The following is a 10802-nucleotide window of genomic DNA, read 5'->3' as shown; positions in this document are numbered from 1 at the left end:
CTCGGCGGCCGCGGCTGCACCAAGGACGGGGCGGGGAGACGCGCGGCGGGAGGGGCGGAGGCCGGGGGGGGGGAGAAAGGCGCAGCCCCGGGGACTGGAGCGACTTCCTCCCTCCCTCCGACTGCACGTGGGGTGGCTGATGTAAGACCTTCCTCGGGGGCTTCCCCGCCCGCAACCGATGTGAGACCCCCGCCCTCCCCCCCGGCCCCACCTCACCGCGCCGGGAGGCGGGTCTCCGGCCCGCCCTTGGACGTTTGCCCGGAGGGCTGCGGGGGTCTTTAAAGCCTAGTCTGTCCAGGGAGGCTCCACCAGGCCGGCCCGACGCCCGCGAAGTCGGGAGACGTGAAGGGAGCGCGGGACAGGGGCTTTCGGGTTCGCCTTCCTCTCCCTCATACGGTGCGAAGCCAACAGCCCGAACCCCACACCCCTTGGCCTGGAGGCGGGAGGCCAGTGCTGCGGGGACCCCCGTCGGGGGCGGAATAGCGGCCGTCCCGCGTTGCACCGCGCGGCACCGGGCGGAATTGGCCCTCGCGGCCTGTGGGCACAGGGCATCCCTGGCGCCCGCCTGAGCCACAGAGGGACCGAGCGTCCCCGAGTTTCGGAGAATCTCCCTGGGTTTCCTAACATTTAAACATAGGCTAGCAAGGCAGCAATTAGCATTTCTAATGGGGTCTCGAAGTTTTACGAAGTTTTTCCGCACACTTTTATCTCATTTATTCCTCAGGGTACCCCTGCGAGGTGTGTAATTCTCGATGGGCTGCTGGGCTGCGTTTCGGGGAAGTTTGGCAGGTAGCCTTTGTAATCGTCTGGCTCAGACAGCACCCTGAGAGCCAGGGTTAGAGCACTAAGTTTGTTTTGCAGACCTCCGGGGAGTCACTTCAGGGTGTATTCAGCTTAAAATAAGTAAATATGTCATGGGTCAAGTCAGATACAATCTTAATAGACAGACTTCAAAGATTGAAAACAACTTATGAATGGAGAAAAATGCACAATTCTATGCATTAACAAGGTTTTCTTGAAGTTAAGACAGACTCAATCCCTTCCATTTTACCTGAGTTCGTTTAGTGGCAAACGAAACCACCTATACCAATTTTTAAAGTATCGAATTAAAATTTCAAAGCAAAAAAAGTTTTAGAAGCATTTTGGGAAAAGGCAAAAACTTTTTAGTACGTTGTTTCTTGAGTGTTGTATGTAAAATGTTAGTCTTAGCAGACATCTCTGTGAGGGGAAAATCTGTGAGGGAAGTGGTCTTCAGGATGGCACAGGAGGTCTGTAACTATAAGGTTATGAGAACCACAGGGCCATGAAATAAAGGCTTTAATGAAAAACTAGCAAATCAGTTACATGAGCTAACAAGCAATAATTGAGCTGTTCACTTTTAGGGTTTGAATATGTTCTGTCTCATGTAATCTTCAAACCCTGTTTAGTAGACTGTGTTTTAATCATTTTACAGATGAGGAACTGAAGCTCTAGGTCCTTAAGCTGTATGGCTTAAGAGGCAGAGCTAAGATTTAAACCCAGAGGAGTCTGACTCCAAAGTCTGCCGTCTTTTTTCTGTTACACCATCAGTCCAACTGAAATGAACTCATAGCATGGGGCCTGCTTTGAACAGGAGGTTGAGAGCAATTGTAGCAAGCCTTTAACACCAAACGGAGCATGCAGGTGCCATGTCGCAGGCAAAGGAGAGATGCTGAAGGAGACTGGAACATGGCAGCTCTGTGCCAGAGAGAGTGGTAACCTGGTGGCCCATGGGAGAGGTGGTATTGATCCTTGGGGAGAAAAGGGGCAAATCTTGAGATCCTGTCCTCTCTTTATAACCAACGCAAGGCTATGAAGGCCTCTTTCCCCATGCTACATAGCTCACAGGATAAATGTCTGTTTTATAAGATTACGCTACAAAGTAATTAATAAACATAGCCACAATGTGCAAGCAAATAAAAAGAAAGCAAAAGAGCCAAGGGAGGAGAGACTACAAACCCGGTACTGTCCCTTCTGACACAGCCGGTGCTGGCATGCACCTCTGTGAACAAAGAGCATGTGTTCCAGTGACATGCTTCTTTGTCAGGGGCTTCACTGCCAGAGGCATAAATAACACAGGCAGAACAGGGTGTGTCTCATTGCCCTGCCAACATCTTCCACTGGACCGTCAGTCCACAGGCCTGAAGGGGCTGTTGTCACAGTGCCCTAGTTTTGAGTGTTGCTGTACTTAACATCATTCTGAGTATGCATCTGGGTGTAAGAAAGAAGTAGAATATATAATTGTATCTAATCTACAATGATTACCATGTCCAGGAATTTATGGATTTGAACAAGGGCCGGAAGAGAATAAGCAAAAGTGAAAACCACTTAGTTTCTTAGGGAGTCTGAACTATGGGTGAATCTCTTTTTGCTCCCATTAATGTTAACATTTGCCTAGTAAGTTTTTAAAAGTCTGTCAAATAATGCCCGGTTTGGGCACTCATTTGAGTCCTAGAACTGCCCGTTAATCAGAATGTGTATTCCAACAAGCTCCAAAATGTCCGAGGAGAACACTCTGAGCTAGTTTGTAACTCCTTGGCCCTGTTCCACCCCACTGCCTCAGCAACATCATCAGATGACCGGAGCCTTCCACAAACTTTGTCGCTGTGAACAGAATTGAATAAATCTGAAGACGGGAGGAAACAGCCCCACTCGAGCATTGGTGTGACTGGCTTTGAAGCCAGTTTAGCAGAACGGGCACGTTTTCTCTTTAGTGAAGATACTATATGAAGCTGACGTGTGACGTGTGATATAGAAATCATTGTTCTTTAAATACTGAATACTTTTATTCTCCCCCTACTCTCCCATGCATATGTGCGTACACTGGCAAATCTGCCTTTTGGGTTTCCACAACACCCTGTGTGTACCTGCTACAGCAGTCAGACCCCAACTGGAAGTCGAAGGATCTAGATTCTCAAATAGACTATGAGCTCATACAAATAGACTATGAGCTCAAGTATTTCTGAGGGTATGGAGAGTAGAAGTCTGGGGCCATCTTTAGGACACAGGTGCTCTGCAAATGTGTGTTATGTTGAAAAGAATGTCACATGTATTCAAAAATACTGTCTAGGCAGCTGAGATTCTTGAAACAAAGGGAGAAAGAGGCAAACAGTTAGATGAAAATGGAGTAAGGAATGAGATCCTATTAGTCTCCAGATGGTAAAAACAGAGAAGGAGAAGAGTGTCAGGTGTGTAGGCAGCTGCAGGTCTAGTAAGGGGCCCTTGCCAAAGAAACCAGATTCCTTTCTGCTCTCTGAAACAGCTGTAAGTGCTAGGCCTTCCTGGTGCAGCATGAAGAGCTATGACTCGTCAAGTTTAATATTTATTAAACACCATCCTTATGCCAAGTACCGTGCTTGGGACTTTCATGTACATTGCATCTCAGTTAATCCTGGCAACAGCTCACTGGGACAAGATTATGATCCCCTTTTATTGTTTAGGAAACAGGTTCAGTGAAGCCAAGTGGAACTCACGTAGCCAGTAAGAACCTGGATTTCTCTGTCATTAAGGTCTCACTATAATTCACTCTTGTTACTTTGATCCACTAGTCCTCACAACTGCTTCTGAAAAAAGTTTTTGTTTTCTCTGCTTTAAGAAGATTTACATGCTCATCATGGAGGAGGTGGAAAGGAAAAAAAAAGAAAAAAGAAAAAAAAGTCAAAACACCAAAGCCCAGACAATAAAATTTAAAATTTAAATTCCTACCACTGAGACATATCCACCATTCCACCATTAAGGCATATATCCTTGCAGCGTTTGTCCACCTGTGTATTCATATTTTTTGTAAACAAACAATATTTATATTTAGTATAAGTATTAATTCTGCTCAGTTTTTCCCTTTTCAGAGAGGGACTCCATTGAGTTGGGAATCGTGTTCTATCACTTATTGGCTGTGTGCCTTTGAACAAACCACATAACCTCTCTGAGCCTCAGGTTGCTCATCAGGGGACTGTTGTGAGGATTAGACCTGATCATGTAGGTGAAGCTCCTACCTGGCAGAATGCCTGGCATTCTCCTCTGTGTCCCGGGCACAAGTCACCAAAAGCCCAAGTCCCTCCCTTACCCTAAACAGAGACCCAGAGCTTGCTGGCCTCCTCAGAGGCTGTTGAAGTTCTGCTGTGGCCTTCAGTCCTTCACCTCTGCTCCATGTCCTTCATCTCCTGGAGGGACCCTGTGCCTTTGGCTGAGAGAAGGGCTCACCCAAACCTACATAAGTTTTCACTCTCAAAGGGGATGGGCTTATTTTCTGTTTGACTCAGTCCTTGGTCTCTCGTGAGGAATTGGGAATGTGTCCCTGAGCTAGCCTGGAAAATATCTGAGTGGCCCCACAGTGTTGGGCATCCCTCTCCATAATTAGCCAGCGTCCCCACCATCTGGACCCTCTCCTCTACCTCACAGGGATTTCCTTGTCCACACAGTACTAAGACTGATCTCAGAGTCCTGTTCCTGTTGATTGAACTTTCCATCTGTTCTGAAGCTTGCTTTGCCAGCTCCTGCCTGGCCAGGGCCCCTTGGTGGGCACGCAAGGTACTCCTCCCTCACTCTAGACTCTGACACTACTCTGGCAGTATATGTGCTCCCTAGTTTGCTAGGATTTTTTTTTTTCTTTTTTTGGTAGAGGCCGTAAGTCCCACTCTACTTCTTCCTTGAAAAGCAGAGCAGTCAGGTTCCTGGGTGGCTTATTTTTTTTTAATGTTTATCTATGTACACACTATAGAAAACTTGGAAACTATATTTAACGAAAAGAAAAAATTAAAATCTCAATTCAGGGCTAAGCACTGCTCATGTTTTGGTGTCTATTCCTCCAGTCTTTTCTCTACACACATATGGCATTTTCTAAAGTCTCAGATTGCCAGAAGCATCGTCTCATTAATAACAGCTTTTCAGGAGGGTGAGGAGGGGGGAGCCTACTACATTAAATATTCATATTGATTATGAGAGACATCCTTATTTCAGAAATAGCAAATAGTGAAAAAAAACATAGTATCTAGGAAATGCTGTATATATTACATTAAAAATTTTTGATAAGTGGGATGATACTGTAACCTGCTTTTTTTGGTTAACAATAATATATTATGAACACATTTCCATGCAACTGAAGAGTCTTCCACAATATACATTCCTTGAGGACATTCTTCTACAAAATGAAAATAACTTTTCTTTTTCTGAATATAAAGACAATACATATTCATGTAGCAAATTCATGCAATGCAAAAAAGTATAAAGAAGAAAATACAAGCCAACCAAATCCCATTACCTAGTGGCAACCACTGTTAACATTTTTGTGACTATTTCCCGAGCTATCTCTATGAATGTAGATGCACATGTAAAATACGTAATATATAAATGGAATCCTACTCTAAGTGGTGGTTTGTGACATGTTTTCCTTTTTCTCTTAGCAGTAAATAGCTCCAAATCAATAAATCTAGGTCTCCATCATATTTATTTGTTTGTTCATAAATTTGTTTATCTCCATTTTTACAGTCTGCATCATATTTCATTGTATGGATGTGGCATAATTTATTTACCTGGTCTTCTACTCATAGCCATTTAGGCTATTTCCAGTTGTTCACCACTATGCACAACATCTTTGTACAATTAGTTCCTTGAAATAAATTCCTGGAAGTACAATTCCTGAATCAAAGTATATATATTTCAAATTTGGATGTGCACAGTGAATTGCCCTTGACAGGCTGGATTTCTTTTATATTCCCATTAGCATCGTGTAAGATTTTCCCTCACCCTTGCCTAAATTAGGTATATTATCTTTTTATAAAAACTTTTAATGTTTATTTTTGAAGGAGAGAGAGACAAAATGCGAGCAGGGGAGGGGCAGAGAGAGAGGGAGACACACAATCCGAAGTGGGCTCCAGGCCCCGAGCTGTCAACACAGAGCCTGACACAAGGCTGGAACTCAAGAACATGACCAGGTGTATTATCTTTTAAAGATCGTTGTCAGTCAGTTTTCAACTAATGACAAGGTTGAAAACTTAAGGGCACCAAGACAATTCAATGTGAAAGAATAGTCTTTTAAAGAAGTGGTGCTGGGAGTATTATATATCCACATGCAAAAGAATAAAGTCGAATCTCTACCTCACAGAATATATAAAAATTAACTCAAAGCAGATCATAGACTTAACTATTAGAGCTAAAACTATAAGACTCAGAAGAAAACAAGTTCATCTTCATGACCTTGGATTAGGTAGAGCTTTCTTAGCTGTGACACCAAAAGCCAAACAAACAAAAAAGATAAAGTTGACTTAATCAAAATTTAAAACTTTGTGCTTCAAATGACACCATGAAGAAAGTGAAAAGACAATGCATGGAATGGGAGAAAATATCTGGAGATCATATATCTAATAAGGGACTTGTATTTAGAATATAAAAAGAACTATTAGAACTCAGCAACAAAAAGACAACCCAATTAAAAACGAACAAAAACCGTAAACAGACATGTCTCCGAAAAGACATAGAAACGGCCAATAAACATATGAAAGGGGCTCAATATCAGTAGGCACTGGGAAATGCAAACCCAAACCACAATGATACAACACTTCACACCCACCAAGATGGCTATAATAAAAATGATGGACAACAAGTGTCGGTGAGGATATAGAAAAATTGGAACCTTTGTGCATTGCTGGTGGAATGTAAAATGGTGCAGCTGCTTTGGAAAACAGCTTGGCAGTTCCTCAAAAAGCTAAACAAAGCCAGCAATTTCATCCCGAGGTATGTACCCAGGGTAATGAAAGTATACGTTCATACAAAATTTGCACATGAATGTCTATGGCAGTGTTATTCATAATAGCCATAAGGTGTAAATAAAGCGAATGTCCCTAAACTGATGAATGAATAAACAAAATATGGTATATGCATACAATGGAATTTTTTTCAGCCATAAGAAGGAGTGTGGTACTGATAGATGCTACACCATGGATGAACCTTAAAAATATTATGCTAAATTAAAGAAGCCAGACATGAAAGCCACATATGATTCCATTTATGTGAAATGTGTAAAATAGGCAACTTCATCGGGGCAGAAAGTAGGCTAGTGGTTGCCAAGGGCTGGGAGTAATGGGAAGTGAGTGCTAATGAGTATGGCAGTTCTTTTGAAGTAGCAGAAATCCTCTGCAGTTTGATAATGGTGATGGGTTTAACTCATATGCTTAGTGCCATCCCCTCCCAAATGTTTAAAAGGATTCGAAAGTAAAGTTGAGGAAATTTTCCCAGAAAGCAGAACAAAAAGAAAAAAATTTACTAAAGGCAAAATAGGATTAGAGGACAGCCCAGGAGGTCCAATATTAGATTAATCAGAATTCAAGACAGAGAGAAGAATAAAATGGAGAGAATTAAGTGGAAGTCTATCTGCATCCCAAACTATGAGATATCCTTCCAACTCCCCTTCCCCCACTTAGTTCCAGAAGACTACTAGCTGATCTCCAAAGGCAGAAGATTGGAGGATTCTTTTTAGGGGAAAGTGACTGATTTAAGAGAAAATATCTAAAATAACCAGATTTGTTTTATCTTAGCTATAACATTTTTAATATCCGAGGGCTTTCTCTTCTTCTTTATAATTGTTCATTTTTCATAGCATCCTGTTTTTATTTCATTGATGTAACATCTTTTCTTTGAGGAGATAGTTTTATTATCATATCTGAATTGTGTTCATTTTCTCCACGTTCCTTTTTACTAACTCAGATTTTTGGCTCTTGTGTTAGTCTTTCCTGAGCATCTGATCATTCTTGAATATCCATATTTACAAGAGAGGCACTAAAAATATGAGTGGAAACTCTGTGTGCATTGATAGGTCTTAAAGACTAGAGGGCATCACTCTGTGGTGATCAGGAAGCAAGCTGGTACTTCCACTGAGAGACCCTCAAATGTCAGTATGTTCAGTACCTATAGCTGTAAAGGATGAACTTATCAAGCAATAATGCAACATGGTTCCTTTGGATTTTCAGATTGAAATGGCCCACCAAATCATGGTGTAATGAGATTTCCAAAAAACAGAGATCCTGAAAGTATCCTAAGGGAAAAAACACAGTTCCTTTGGATTTTCAGATTGAAATGGCCCACCAAATCATAGTGTGATGAGATTTCCAAAAATCAGAGATCCTAAAAGTATCCTAAGGATAAAAAATCAAATGTTATGGGGCTCCTGGGTGCTCAGACAGTTCAGCATCCAACTTCCGCTCAGGTCATGATCTCATAGCTCCTCGGTTTGAGCCCTGTGTCGGGCTCTGTGCTGACAGCTCGGAGCCTGGAGCCTGCTTCGGATTCTGTGTCTCCCTCTCTCTCTGCCCCTCCTCCACTTGCGCTCTCTCTCTCTCTCTCTCAAAAGTAAATAAACATTAAAAATTTTTAATCAAACGTTATGTGACTTAATAGATCATGGGAAGCTAGAAGACAGTGGCATAATTGATGCCTTATGAGAAAATTCTGAGGAAAAGGATCGTCCTCTAAGTACTTAACATACAGTCAAATGATCATTCAAGAGTGAGAGAAGACTAAAAATGTTTTCAGACATTAAAGATCTCAAAATAGCAACCCTGCATGCACTCTTCCTCATGAAGCTCCTGGAGAATATACTCCCACAAGGGTAGCAGTATGGCAGGCCTCAAGAGCAACCCAGTACAGATTGAGCAAGAGGTCAGAGGACTCCAGGAGGATACTGGAAAATGAAAACAAGGATCACCTCCTGTGTAAGCACACTGAGAGAGAATTTCATAGCTCTGATGGAGAAATGAAAACAATGAAAGGAGGTAATTCTTAACTCCAGGAAAAATAAAAAGTTGTACAAGAAATACAGTTTTTTAGGTGGCTTATCTGCAAACATGAAGTCACATTAACATAAATAACCAGTACTGAAAGGAGGGGTAGTCAAAGCTGTGCAGGAGTGAGGGTGTAAGAGAGCGAAATTCCTATTTTCCATAGTAGGAAGTCAATAGTAATAGTTAATGTGTCAAATAAAAACAAAACCCAAAGAGTAATATAACCACATTCTTTATATAAAAGGAGGCAAACACCAGAGGCAACAACTAAAAGAACGGGAAGCCCTGTCTGGGGAGAATGGGGAGTGAGCTGGGAAGGGCGGGGCAGGAGCTGCTGTTTGGGTAACAAGTGCTATAGACCTATTTGGTGTTAAAAACTGTCTGGTGTATTAAATCTGAAACAAATGAAATTTAAACAGTGAGCAAGCTGGCAGAGGAGGCTCGTGTTGGTGGCTGTGGATACTAAGAAATGGTGTTCTGGCTGCCTTAGATCTGTTCCCAAAGGGCTGGATGTCCCCAGAGTTGGCAGAGGACAGATGGTGTGGGAGGGGCCACGGAGCTTCATACCCTTTCTCAGGCATCTGCTCAGGGAATGAAAGTGGTAGGACATGGGCGCCCGGGGGGCTCGGTCAGTTAAGCTCAGATCATGATCTTGCATTTGGTGAGTTTGAGCCCCATCTGGGGCTCTGTGCTGAGGGTGCAGAGACTGCTTAGGATTCTCTCCCTTTCTCTCTGCCACCCCCCTCCCCTGACTGCTCATGCTCTTTCTCTGTCTCTCTCTCTCATAATATATAAATGAACTTAAAATTTTTTATTTTAAAAAAAGTATCATAGCCTGGAGATACCTTAAAAAAAGTGGTAGGATATGATTTTCTTTCCTTTTTTTAAAATATGATTTTCTTAATCCAGCTGCAACATGTACTTTAAAGGAGAAGAATTGATGCCAAGATGCTGGCATTGCATTTCTGTCAGATTTTGTATGGTGCTGGGAGGCTCCGAATTTCCCCAATTCTTCAGATGTTTTTTAGTGAGAAGTTGAGAGAGGGCAGGGGACTGCTAAGAAGCCATTGTTTTTCACCAGACATCTGGGTTCTTCTTTCTACAACAGCCTCTTAATTTAAGGAATAATTACATACAGAAAAATGTACAGGTGTTAAGCATATAGTTGGTGAGTTTTAACAAAGGTATACCCATGTGTGACCAACACCCCAATTAAGTTAGAAAGTACATTCCCCTGTATCCCTTCCCATGCCCTATCAGAGGCAACCCTTATCCCAAATTATATCCCCAGGAGATGATTTTGCCTGTTCTTGAACTTCATATGAATGAAATCATACTACAGGTACTCTCTTATATCTGACTTCTTTCACTCAACATGGTACTTTTGAGATTTATCTGGGTTGCTGGGTGCATCAGTAGCTCACTTCTTTGTATTAATGAAGAGTATACTAATGTATAAATACAATGCACCTTGTTTATCCATTTTCTGAGCAAGTTTCTTCTTTTTGGTGACCAGCCTTGTTTCTGAGCTGGAGCAAGTCTTTGCATGGCACTTACGGAGTTTCTTTTACTACGTGGAGTTGAAGGGTAAAAATCTAGGCTTTTTAAAAGACCAGCATAATTTACACACATGCTATAAATGAAAACCAGATGTAATACATGCTCATTTCGGTTTAGGCTATTCCTGCAACCCAGAGGAAGTGAACTAAAAGCCTGTGACAATAACCTACATGTGGGGTAACTCAAGTCCAAATCAGGTTTTTGTGTCTTTGTTGTTGTTGTTGTTGTTGTTGTTGTTGTTGTTGTTTCTGTGAGAGGAAAGAGGGAGGGCCAGGCAGGATAAATATTTCTCAGGAAGACTCAAAAGGGCTTTGTGTCAGATTAGAGGTATGGGATGAAGGAGCACGATGAGACAAGTCCTGTTTCAAGGTGGTCATCTCCCTGTTGAGTCCCTCTTCTCTTTATAGCTTGGGCCAATCAGTCCCTCTGCAGGCTCTGTCCTATTAGGGAATT

The sequence above is a fragment of the Panthera leo genome, chromosome D4 (genome assembly GCF_018350215.1).
Source record: "Panthera leo isolate Ple1 chromosome D4, P.leo_Ple1_pat1.1, whole genome shotgun sequence".
Lineage (NCBI taxonomy): Eukaryota > Metazoa > Chordata > Mammalia > Carnivora > Felidae > Panthera > Panthera leo.
The sequence above is the reverse complement of the archived record's forward strand: the minus strand, read 5'-3'. Positions refer to the sequence as shown.